Source organism: Hibiscus syriacus, unplaced genomic scaffold, assembly GCF_006381635.1.
Source record: "Hibiscus syriacus cultivar Baekdansim isolate YM2019G1 unplaced genomic scaffold, ASM638163v2 tig00116971_pilon, whole genome shotgun sequence".
Taxonomy (NCBI): domain Eukaryota; kingdom Viridiplantae; phylum Streptophyta; class Magnoliopsida; order Malvales; family Malvaceae; genus Hibiscus; species Hibiscus syriacus.
The window spans coordinates 4,900,361-4,912,445 of NW_024063495.1; the positions used below are offsets into that span (position 1 = coordinate 4,900,361).

Here is a 12,085-nt window from a genome sequence, read left to right on the forward strand (position 1 = left end):
AGTCGTTGCTCTCTTTGTTGTTTTTCAAGGAACCCACTGTAAGTATTCCCATCATTTCCTCTCGATTTCGGTTTTTCGTGTATATGAAATTGTTTGTTTAAAATGTACTTTTGTGCATCTGAAATTGTTATGAATTTATTTAAATTTTATGTATTACTAATATTTTTTTCCTATTTTATATGGATTTTAATACGTTGGAATATCTATGGTATGTTTGTGCAATTTTATGAGTACATTTTCTAATGGGGGAGTGGTTTTAAAAGCACGAATCTTGATGGTAAGTGATTTGAGGTGTCCTCAAATTTAAAAAAAAAAATTGATTTGTAAGGTTTTGGGGGTTTAATATAGAAATCCAATCTTCGATGTCAAAATTGGTGATTTCAAAATGGATTTTGGTACCAAAACCAATGGTATTGATATTGGGTGTCCCATTTTGAAATCAGATCCCATCCCTGGTATTAATACCAAGCTTTGAATTTTAAAAATATATAATTCAGTCCCTGGTATTGATACAATGGGTACAAAAAATAGAATAGAAATAATAATTTAGAAACTAAACGTTATATACCAAGCTTTGATCCCATCCCTGGTATTGATACAATGGGTACAACAAATAAAACTTAAATAAAACGTTAGATGTGATTTTGAAAAACGTTTAGATATCAAAATAGAATACAAATAATAATTTAGATACTAAATGTGTAACGAAACGTGTAATTATTTAATAATTTAATAACTAAATTGAATATTAATTAAACAATGTTTTAATGCATTTGCTGTTTGGCGAAATGTAACTTGTCAACGTCACCATCAGTCTTTATTCTAAGATTTGTTACTTACAAAGTTACAAGTATGGATAGGCATAGGTCGGTTTTGACCAATCCGACCCGACACGAAAATTTTATATCATTCACTCAACTTGACTCGAAAAATACATATTCTCCACCTGACCTGAATCCAACTCAATTTTTTAAGAAAAAAATATAAATTCAATCCGAAATAATAATAATAATATTATTTTTATTCAATAAAAACAGTAATTTAATTAAAATAATAATATATAGAAGATTATTATTGTAATTATTCATAAATATATAAGGTAAAATTATATTTTTTTTGGGTCGGGTCGGATCAGGTATTTTCACCCTAAACCCGAATCCAACCCGACCCGAGCATCACCTTTTAAAAAAAAGCGATCTGAACCCTATTTTTTTTAAAAACCGACCCAAACCCAAATTAAAAAAAAACCCGACCCGATCTAATCGGGCTCGAGTCACATACACATCCCTAATTACAAGTCTACATCACAAGCAGGAAAGGGATGTAAGTTCTCAGGGGTGTTCATTTAGTTAAAACGGTGGCCGACCGAATCGAATTACCATTAACCAAATTAACCGATTTTTTTTTCTTTCTTTAACCGTTAATCGAACCAAATATTTTTTTGAAAATATTAACCGAACCGAATAAATTTCGGTTAATTTGATTAATTTTCGAATTAACCGATTTTTTTTTAAAAAATTCTAATTTATATAAAAATTGAATATTTTTTAATTAAAAAAAATAATTTACAATTAATTTAAAAAATATATAATTATAAAATAAATTTTTTATACAGATTTTTTAATTAATTAATATTTATTTATGTTTAAAAATTATTGTATCTTAAATTATTAATTCGATTTTAAATGGTTTGGACTAATCCCATATGTTATATATAAAATATTTAAAATTTAAAATTTAATTTCGATTATTCGGTTAATTAACCCATTTTGAACCGAATTAACCGTTAATCAAATTCTAAAAAATTTATTAATCGTTCCCCGACTGAACTAATTCGGTGGCCGACCGAATTAACCGAACTAATTCGGTGGCTGACCGAATTAATCAAACTAATTCAGTTCGATCGATTAATTCGATTAAAACCGAAAAATGAACACCCCTATAAGTTCCACTCACTTTCTCATGTAACTTTTTCCCCTAATAATATGATATAATTAAAAGGTGATATTTGTTTAAACATATTTTATTATTGTTAAAGTATAAACATTATTGTCGTAATCGATTTTTGGCGGGAAAACAAATCTGATGTTTTGAAAAAAATATAAATTTATGAAAAGATGGAAGTCGTCAACAATCATTTTTTAAGGTAATATTTGAATATCTAAAATCAGGTAATTTAATAAAATCATAAATCAAGTTCGGGAGTCAATTACTTGTGGGGAGAGATTAGCATCCTCACAACACCCAAAATTAGTACCCAATCAATTAGCCTATATTTTAAAATTGAGAATTTTGAGTTCGAAATTTTATTTAACTTAAAAATCATTATGTATGCAAAGTTTGAAGAGGATGTCGATTTACCAAAATCAATAACAACCACCCCAAGAAAAAGCTTTATTATTAACCCCAATAAATGAACATTGCCTTAATAATTTAAAAATCATGATGTGAGTTTTTTTAAAAGGATGTTAATCTATTTCGATAATCAATAACGGCCACCTCCAGGCAAAAGTGGGAGATACACTATTAACCCCCAATAAATGTACATTGTCTTATTTTTAAATCAAAATGCAATCAAACAATCTATTATTGAACAGAATTATCTAAATGAGTTAATCAAGAGCTTCTCTCTAACTTAAAGTGTCAAATTATGAGATTTAAAAAACCGATGGGGATTAAACCTAAAATATAGGATCTAATGTTAATCCAAATCATTTTTAATAAGTTATTGAGTAGAATAGTCAAAATGGAACTGTAACACCCTTAACTCATATACGTACCCGTATACGAGTCAAAAATGTCACATAGTCATACAAAACAAATATTGTTAGAAAATTAGAAAAAATATGTTTTTTTTAAAGTCAACTAATATAAATAAAATAAGAAAAATAACTAGTCAAGTTAATATTCATCTAAACTAAAATAAAATACGATTGATATCTGATAATTTTCATTTAATAAACTAGCGTATATAGAGTTTAAATCAAAAGCAGTTCAAACATATCAAATTAGAGAATCAAAATATAAATATGTACATGTCAACTAAGAAATATCAATATATCATAAAAATGTCATATTGATTCTTGTCGTCTAAACTGCATTTCAAAATATGAGATGCTTTACCTGGCTCCGTACTCCTCTGTTGATTTCCCTTTACCTACATGTAAAATAATCACACACTGAGTTTTCTACTTAGTGAAGCAACATAATAAAACAAACAAAACCTTTAATATGTAGAACATGTGATATCATATATAAAGAAAATATTATGAAAATTAAACATTTATGAATCCAATTGCGATCAATAAAATTATTTACATATACTGGCAGTTATAAATTTAACTATCAGCTCAAAACTCGTAATAAAAATTTTACTTAAGAGTCTGACAATCAACAGTACTGTGTCACATCAATTTTGTACTACTCTATTTCAATTCATATTATTACCCACTATATCATTATGAGAATATAAAATATGCGAGTCAGTAAACGAGTGTGTGCGCTGCTATTTGCAATTTTATTATCATTAACAGTTTGCACTTCCAGTGCCAGTAACAATAATGTACAGGAACTGTAAAACACAACATCATTGTACCAGTAATCCGATACGTATTTCACAATGTCACAACATCGTGAACCCACGGTGCATATATAGTAACAGTATCAGTAATCAATGAACAATAATCAGTAATCACTCCACCTCATGACATGTCATTTGTACCACTAACTCTCAATCTCATACAATGGGCGTAATTCAAAATCATATATTGTTCTCCATATAAATCATTCATATAGTCGAATATAAAACAAATAAAAATCTCATAATAATCAGTATTAGGTCATTCAAACCCAAAATCATATATAAAACCCATTCAGTAAATCATTACAAAGATATTCATAAAATAATTCAAATTTTTTTCAATCGAAAATCTTCGAGGTAGGATCATCGCAAGCCGTCCTCATATCGAATATAAAATAAATAAGTTGCACTCACATGTTGCCTCACTGCACTTTAATTACTATCTTCCTTGCACCCTCGAACTTAATCCTTTTCTTTTGGTTCGATTTGTTTTCAATCACGATCTTCATATCATCAATTTTCTAACATAAACAATTTCGAATACGAATTAGTACTTTAACTAATATAATAGATTCACATCCAAATAAAATTCCAAAATTACCATAAAAACACATTCGATAAAGATTCTATCACCCTACTAAAAGCTAACTTGAACTTCATCAATTTAATCAACAAACTCGCCTCAATAACAACAAAGATGTGCTTACCCAACAACAACAATCTTAGTCACACAATAATCGAATACAAGAAGCTCAATCCCACAGACACCAACGCTTCTACCACTAAACATTATCACCGATCTACTCAAACTTACCCAATCAATTCATGATTCTCGTTTGTGATCAATATTAGTATGTTAAGAATTGTTTCATCATTGCAATAAGTGGTGCGCCCTAACAGCTTCTCCAATTTCCATGATTTCCTTGCATTTTTTTTATTACAAAAGCTAAAAAAAATACAAATCGAAATATACCATTGCAAACGCAGGTAATTGAGCAACAGATACAAAAACCCATTATTTTTGCTCAACAAATCTTAATTGATTCCATCAATCCCACGTCAAAACAACCAAAACTAATATTTCCTCTATGAATTCCCTTATGGCCGACTCGCTAAACAAGTCCCTCTAAAAATTTTATTCAACTTTCAAGCTTGTATTTTACTCCATAACACTCCTAGCACCAAAATCAAGCTTAATTTCATTGAATCCATATCTTTCCTTCATCCATAAAATTCACAAACTCCACAACACAAGCATGAAACCATGTAATTTTACTACCAAATGAAAGAGAATTTAATAGTGATTATTTTTATTTTTCACACTTTAGTCCAAATCTTAATTAAAATGTACCAAAAATGAAAAATAAAAACTTACTCACCTTTGGCTATGGAGTCACGACAGAATGGAGAAGATGATCCGAGACTTCTTGATATTCTCACAAAATATCTTTTTAAAAACCCACCTTAAAATTAATTAAAAAATTCATTTTAGCTCAAAAGTCAAAATTACCCTTAATGAATTCCCAAAATTACCTCCATGCCACTCCTTCATCTATATTTTAATATTATTAAATAACTGTATAATTCTCATTTCTCAATTTTTCTTTTTGACACTCCAACTTTCCAAAACTTCATTTTCGTCACTAAATAGCACTATCTCACTTTATAGTGCAATTCTCACCAAATTCCACTGATCCAACTTAAATTTAAAATTTTAAAAATATCCATATAATTTTTCCAACCCAAATATACCTTCCTTGAAATTTTTATAAACTTCTGATTCGATCTGATTTTCCGAATAATATATCGAACTTTATCCTTTAATAGGCTTTTATACAAAATCCAGATCAAAATTCTTAAACCCACTAAAATAATTGTCTTGAGCTAACTACTAATTTAAAAATCCAAAATTTAACTTTTGAAAATATACATTTTTAGCCCTTAAAATTTTAAAACATTACACTTTAGTCTCTAAACTTTCAAATTATACATTCCAACCACCAGTCTAAAATTTGAGATATTACAGGAACCTCGAGTATAAGTGAGGACCAAATCACAAATTCTCCTAAATTAAAGGACTAAATATGAAATTAGGCCAAAAGTGAAGGCTCTAATTATTAACCTAATTAATTTTAACCAATCATTTGATTCGAATAATTAAAATGGAACTCGAGAAAAAACGAGATCCAAATTAACAATTTCTCTAATTTTAAGGACTAAGTTTGAAATTAAGCCTAAAATGGAGGCCCTAATTATTAACCTAGTTAATTTTAATTGACTACTGAATCGAATAATTAAAATAAAACCTCAAGCAAAAGCGAGAACCAAATTAAAAATTCCCTAAATTAAAGACTAACTACAAATCGAATAATTATGAAATTAGGGACTAAACTTAAAGAGTCTAACTTTTAAGGATTAAATCTAAAAGAAAAAGTGATATATCAAGGACTAAATTAAAAAATATTATATATTTTGGGATTTAAATTAAAATAAAAGATTCTAGGACTAAATTTAAAGAAATTTAAATTATCAACTAAAAATTGAAAGCAATTAAAATGCATAAAAGGACTAAACTAAAATAATTTAAAAGTGAATAGTTAGAATCATAGAGCAAGCATAGTGACTAAAACAAAATAAAATAGAAAATAAAGTCAAAATAATTATTAAAAAAAATTAACGAACTAAAATGTAAGTGCTGAAAAGTAAAGGCATAAATTAAAATAATAGAAATTTAAAGGGGAAAATATAAATAACAGAAAATAAATCAATCGAATAAAATTATAAGTTAAAGGTTAATTTTTAATTGTTACCCGGATCATAAATAACGTAAGTCATACCCCAGGGTGGATCGTTGCGAGGTCGTAAGATGATTCGAATATATTTTTATAAAAATTTAGGGGTTAGTAAATTAGTAGTTAGCGGTTAAGTTAGAATTTTACCTGGACCATAAATAATATGCATCATACCCCAGGGAGAGTCACCACAAGGTCATATTAACATTCGAATAATAACATTTTAAAATAAGGGACTAAAATAAAATAAAGAAAAAAACCATACCAAATTAGAAATAAATGAAATAACGTAATTAAAAGTGACTAAAATATAAATTGACAAAAGATACATATCAAAATTAAAATAAACAAAACATGAATCAATGACCAAAATATAAATAAGTAAAAACAGCAGATCAATCCAAAATATGAAAGCATCAAAAAATGACCAAAATAAAAAAAATAAAATCATTAGGTCAAAATCGAAACAAATAGAAAAAGAGGATAAAAAGGTGTATGTTTTGTAAAAAATCTTCTAAGTTTCGGGGGCCTAAGGAGGATTAAACCACTAAATTCTAATAAATGCTAATACTTAATCATTTTAGGTTAAAAAAAAGTACTACTAAAACTACCAAGTCAACCCCCACTCTATTAAACTTACCAAGTCAAACCTCACTACTTAAAATTTTAAATCATCCACTACACTAAAATTCATCATAAATAAATCCCACTACCCATTAAATAAAACTCCACTAAAAAATTCATTACCTATTATTTTAAATCATCAACTACATTATACTAAAATTCATCATGAAAATCAAAGAGAATAAGGAGGAGCATATAGGAGAGAGAAGAATTGAAGAGAAAAAAGAGAAAAAAAAATATTTCTTGCATTCTGTCGGATTTTCACCGACGATCGGGATCTCCGATCAACGTTTCGAACGGTGAAAAGTTGCGTAAGGTCAACACGAACAATATACTGAAAAATCAGGACGATCGTTCGCTGGAAAGCGACGGATCAGAAAAAATAAATCTGAACAGTTTTTGGTCTCTTTATGGAGATCGGGATCTACGATCAACGTTTCGAACGGTGAAAAGTTGCGCAAGTCCAACATAAACAACATACTGAAAAATCAAACGGATCAGAGAAAATAAATTTGAACAGTTATTACCATGTTGAAAAAATAAATGAAAAATACTTTAATAAAAAACTTTAATAATAAAAAAAGAAAACTTTAATAAAAAAGTAAATACATAATCATTACTCATATTTAAAAAGTTTTAATAAAAAAATAGAAAAAACATAATGATAAAAAAATAATTGGTTTAATAAAAGATTTGATATATTTAGAATAACCCTAAATGAAAAATACTTACCACCGCAGGCGAGGCCCAGTTGGCAAAGTAATGGCTCTTGGGATTATGAGCTGGTCTCATGTACTAGGTTCAAACCGCGTTGGCTTGGAATGCTGAAAAAAAAGGGGAGACAGAGTGGTAGGTTCTTTGAGTCCCTCCGGAGGTTGCCTTGTAGGGTTGGATTCTTTAACCTAACATTAGGAGGTCCTACGTTATCAAAAAAATGAAAAATAATTTAATAAAAAATTTTAATAATAAAAAAATTTTAATAAAAAAAATAATCATTACATAATCATTATACTTGTCTAAAAAGCTTTAATAAAAAATAGAAAAAATATAATGATAAAAAAATGATAGGTTTAGTAAAAGATTTAGTATGTTTAAACCTAAACCAAAACCTAAGAAAAAAAAGGAAAAACTCTCTTAACTCTCTCCCTTCGCCTTCATACACGCGGGCGCTCATACAAAGGTCTCCAGGCCCCCATCGCCGTCCACCGGACCTGGTGTCCTTCTGTCACTGACCGGTGTTAAAACCCGATCAAAGACACCCCAAACCAAGGTCTAAGTGACCATAAATTCTTCGCCTCCTTTCTCCCATTTCATCTCCTTCAACCAAGCCCCAAAAGGAGCCCAAAATCGACACCGGCCACCACGAAACGCTGTAGGTCAGCGTTTTTTCTTTATCTAACCCAAACGACGAGACTAAAGCTCATGCAAGCCACTACGAACGCCTAAGGGAGACCGACTACCCGACTCCTCACCCACGACACCCAACTCCCGCGCGACCTCCTGCCGATAAGGCGAAGGCTAACGCTTTGCTCTCTTCTTTTTACTCTGTTTTTTAGTTTGAAAATAACACCAAAAAAACATGGAAAATGAAGGTAAAAGAGGAACTTTTTCTTTGCTATTGATTTGTTCTTTGCTTCGGAATTGTTACACTCTTTTTGTTTTCGAGAGAAGAAGAAGCCCTAATCGGGGGAAGAACAATCGTTTTTTTCGAAGGGGAGGAACCACTTTTCATTATTTTTTGGGTTTTTGTAACCCTGCTGTTACAATGAAAAATAAAATTTACATTGCTTTTGTTTTTGTCTTTCACGTGTGGTTGCTGCATGGGTGATGAGGAGGCTGATTTGGAGGTCAGATTCATGGCTTGGGACCACTCGGTTGCATGCGTGGTGGTTGTCGTGGCTACTTGGACCATGAGGGGTCGCTGGTGCTGCTCACGTGGACTGTTGAGGTTGTTGTGTGCGTGACTGAGTTGCTGGTGGGGAACTGCTGGCGTGGAAGATGGAGCGGCATTTGGGCTGATCAGTTTTAGGGCTTTGGTTAATATTTCGAGCCTGATGTAATTGGTCTTAGGTTGTAAATGGGTTTGGATATTGGGTGGATATTTGAATTTAATTTGTAATGAGTATTGGATATGAAATGAATGATTTGGGCTTTTGGTTATAAATAGACATTTAACTTGGAATGAATTTAATCATTTGAGTTTTTGGTTTAATTTAGGGTTTATGCCCATGACGATCATGTATGGTTCCAAGTCCAACCAAGCCTAAATAAGCAAACACTTAAATTCATCATTCACAACCAAATTTCTTCTGCGCTCCCATTACATGCATACTTCCACGAACTACTTTCGCTTATGCCATCAATGCCGCTTGATGTGGTCCAGTATCAACTCATGAACAATCTTCAAATTCCTCTTCCATCGCTCTCAATCTAATTTGAATTGCTTAGACAAAATTAGGGTATAAATCATTTGAATTAATTTTTTTTAATAGACCGAGATGATTATAAGATAATATTTTTCTAGAGCTCTCTTAATCTATTAACAATTCTCAAAAATCATATAGACGTAGTTGTTCAAACTTAAAACATTTAAGAAAATCAATAATTAGGGTCTGTTTGTTTCACGTAAAATATTTTCCGAAAAACGTTTTCCTCACTTTTCAGTGTTTGGTTGGAGGAAAACAGATTGATCAATATAAAACATTTTTCTGATCAACAAAATTTCCTTTGCATTTTATGGGAAATGACTTACGGTTTAATTTTCCGTAAGTCATTTTCCAAACTTTTCACTTCAAAACATAAATACTCAAAATAATATTATTTTATAAATTTAATATTAATATGATATTTCAATATCGTTTTAATAAAAATATTAATTATTAACATATTTAAAATATATTTATTAATATTTTTTAATAATATAATATAATAATATTATTATTACAATAATATACTCAATTATATTATAATAATATATGATACTATTATATTCTTATTTTAATAATATATATAATAAATTATTAATAAAAGTTATATTATTTATTAATTTCTTAAAAATAATATTATTGAATTATTAATAGTGAACTCTTTTATTTATTTATTTAATATTAATATAATAGCCTAATAATATTATAAAATTCCTTAAAATATATTTATTAATAATTTTAAAATATAATATAATATTTTTATTTTTATAGATATTCAATATAATTTATCATATTTTTATTTTAATAGAATATACTAAAGTTAATATTTTATTTATAAAAGTATAGAAATAATATTTTAATAATAAATAATATTATTTATTATATTTTATATTTGCAATAAATAATTTTTAAAAAAATTATCAACAAGTGAAAAATGATTTGCACAACATTTTCCAAACACCATAAAATATTTTCCAGAAGATGTAATTCATTTTTACGGAAAACATTTTCTGAAAAATGTTTTCAATGAAACTAACGGACCCTTATTTTTATCAATAATATCGTTTGACGGTATAAATTATAAACTATATTAAGAAAAAATTAAATATAAAAAAGAAGGTATAGTTGAAGAAATAAATTGATTGTTAAACAACGGTTTTAATGCATTTGATATTTAGTCAGCAACTCCATTATAAGTTAAGAAGCTTTTACAAGTAATACCAAAAATGTCTTTCACGACTATCAATAGAAATTTTAAAGAATATATTTAAATTTTAAAAAATAAGGGTAAATTACGAGGTTAGTACCTAAGCTTTTACTTTTGATTCGATTTAGTACTTGAACTTTCAATAATTTTAAAATCATACCTAACATTTAGTTTTAATTTCAATTTAGTAACTCCCATTAAAAATTAACGGCAGAGCTAACGTGACATTTTTTAAATTATTTTTTAATCTAAAAATTAAGAAAATAATTACAAAAATACCAAGTCAGCTATGTCGTTAAATTTTTAATGACGGGGTACTAAAATGAAATTAAAACTAAATGTTAGGTACATTTTTAAAATAATTGGAAGTTTAGGTACTAAATCGGATCAAAAGTGAAAGTTTAGGTGCTAACCGTGTAGTTTACCCAAAAAATTAAAATTAGTTTGATATTTTTACTTAAATATTAGGGTAAACTAAAAAATTTAGTACCAAACTATCACTTTTGTTTCGTTTTGGTCATTTAATTTTGATTTTTTTTCTTCTTTAAAAAATCATATATAACGTTATGTTTTGATTTATTTTGTTCATTAGACGTTAAAAGATTAATAAAACCACTGGTGTGTCATTTTTTATTTTTTAAATAATGATGTAACATTATTTTATGTTGATATGTGAGCATTATCGTTAACTTTTTAACGGTTAAATAACATTTTCTCGCGTTTTCTCGTCTCTCCCTCTCCGCCTATAAAATCATCCCATCCTAGTACAAAACAGGCAAACAATTAAACAGATTATCTTACCCTTTACTTTATACGGAAGAAAATCGAGGAGTCGTTTGAGTTTCGATAAATATCGATATATTTTTTATTTAATATTAATTATTTTAATTTAGTATTATTATGAGTATATAATATTTTTAATATTATATAAGTTTAAATGATTAATATTTTAAATTAATATATGTTTTATGTATAATTCTATTGTTTTTATTATAAGTATATAGTATTTTTAATAATATATAAGTTTAAATAATTAATATATCTTTTAATATTGTTTACGATATCATAAAGTGTTACGATGCATTTATCAGTCTTCACCATTCGATCAACTCACTTATTAATGCAATGACCCAACTTATATGAAAGGAATGTAACATTATCGGTCGACCAACAATCGAATGCGATTTTTGGTTCTAACTAAAAAGGGTGAATCGTTTCGGCCGACGTAACCCTTTATGTTGTATCAACAACCTCCAAAACATGTATATGATAGATGAAAAGAGAATCTACAGTGAAGAAGAGATTCAAGCAATTCTAAATATTTGATTTTGATTCATTATTATTTAGTATTTCATTTTTAATAGTAGACAAGTTTTTTTATCATTTGAATGGAAATTAACAATACTGTTATAACATAAGCAAATTCTTTTGAAGATTTTTACTATGATTTTAAATA

General features: G+C 28.1%; 1 long non-coding RNA gene across 1 annotated transcript; it reads right to left on the reverse strand.

The window, feature by feature from the left end:
* Positions 1-2,969: 2,969 nt before the first annotated feature.
* On the reverse strand, positions 2,970-5,013 carry LOC120191982. The gene is made up of 3 exons (XR_005522746.1): positions 4,960-5,013; positions 3,995-4,101; positions 2,970-3,157 (listed from the first exon to the last, which is right to left on the reverse strand). It is a non-coding gene; the product is annotated as an uncharacterized LOC120191982 (long non-coding RNA).
* Between the last annotated feature and the right edge of the window lie 7,072 nt (positions 5,014-12,085).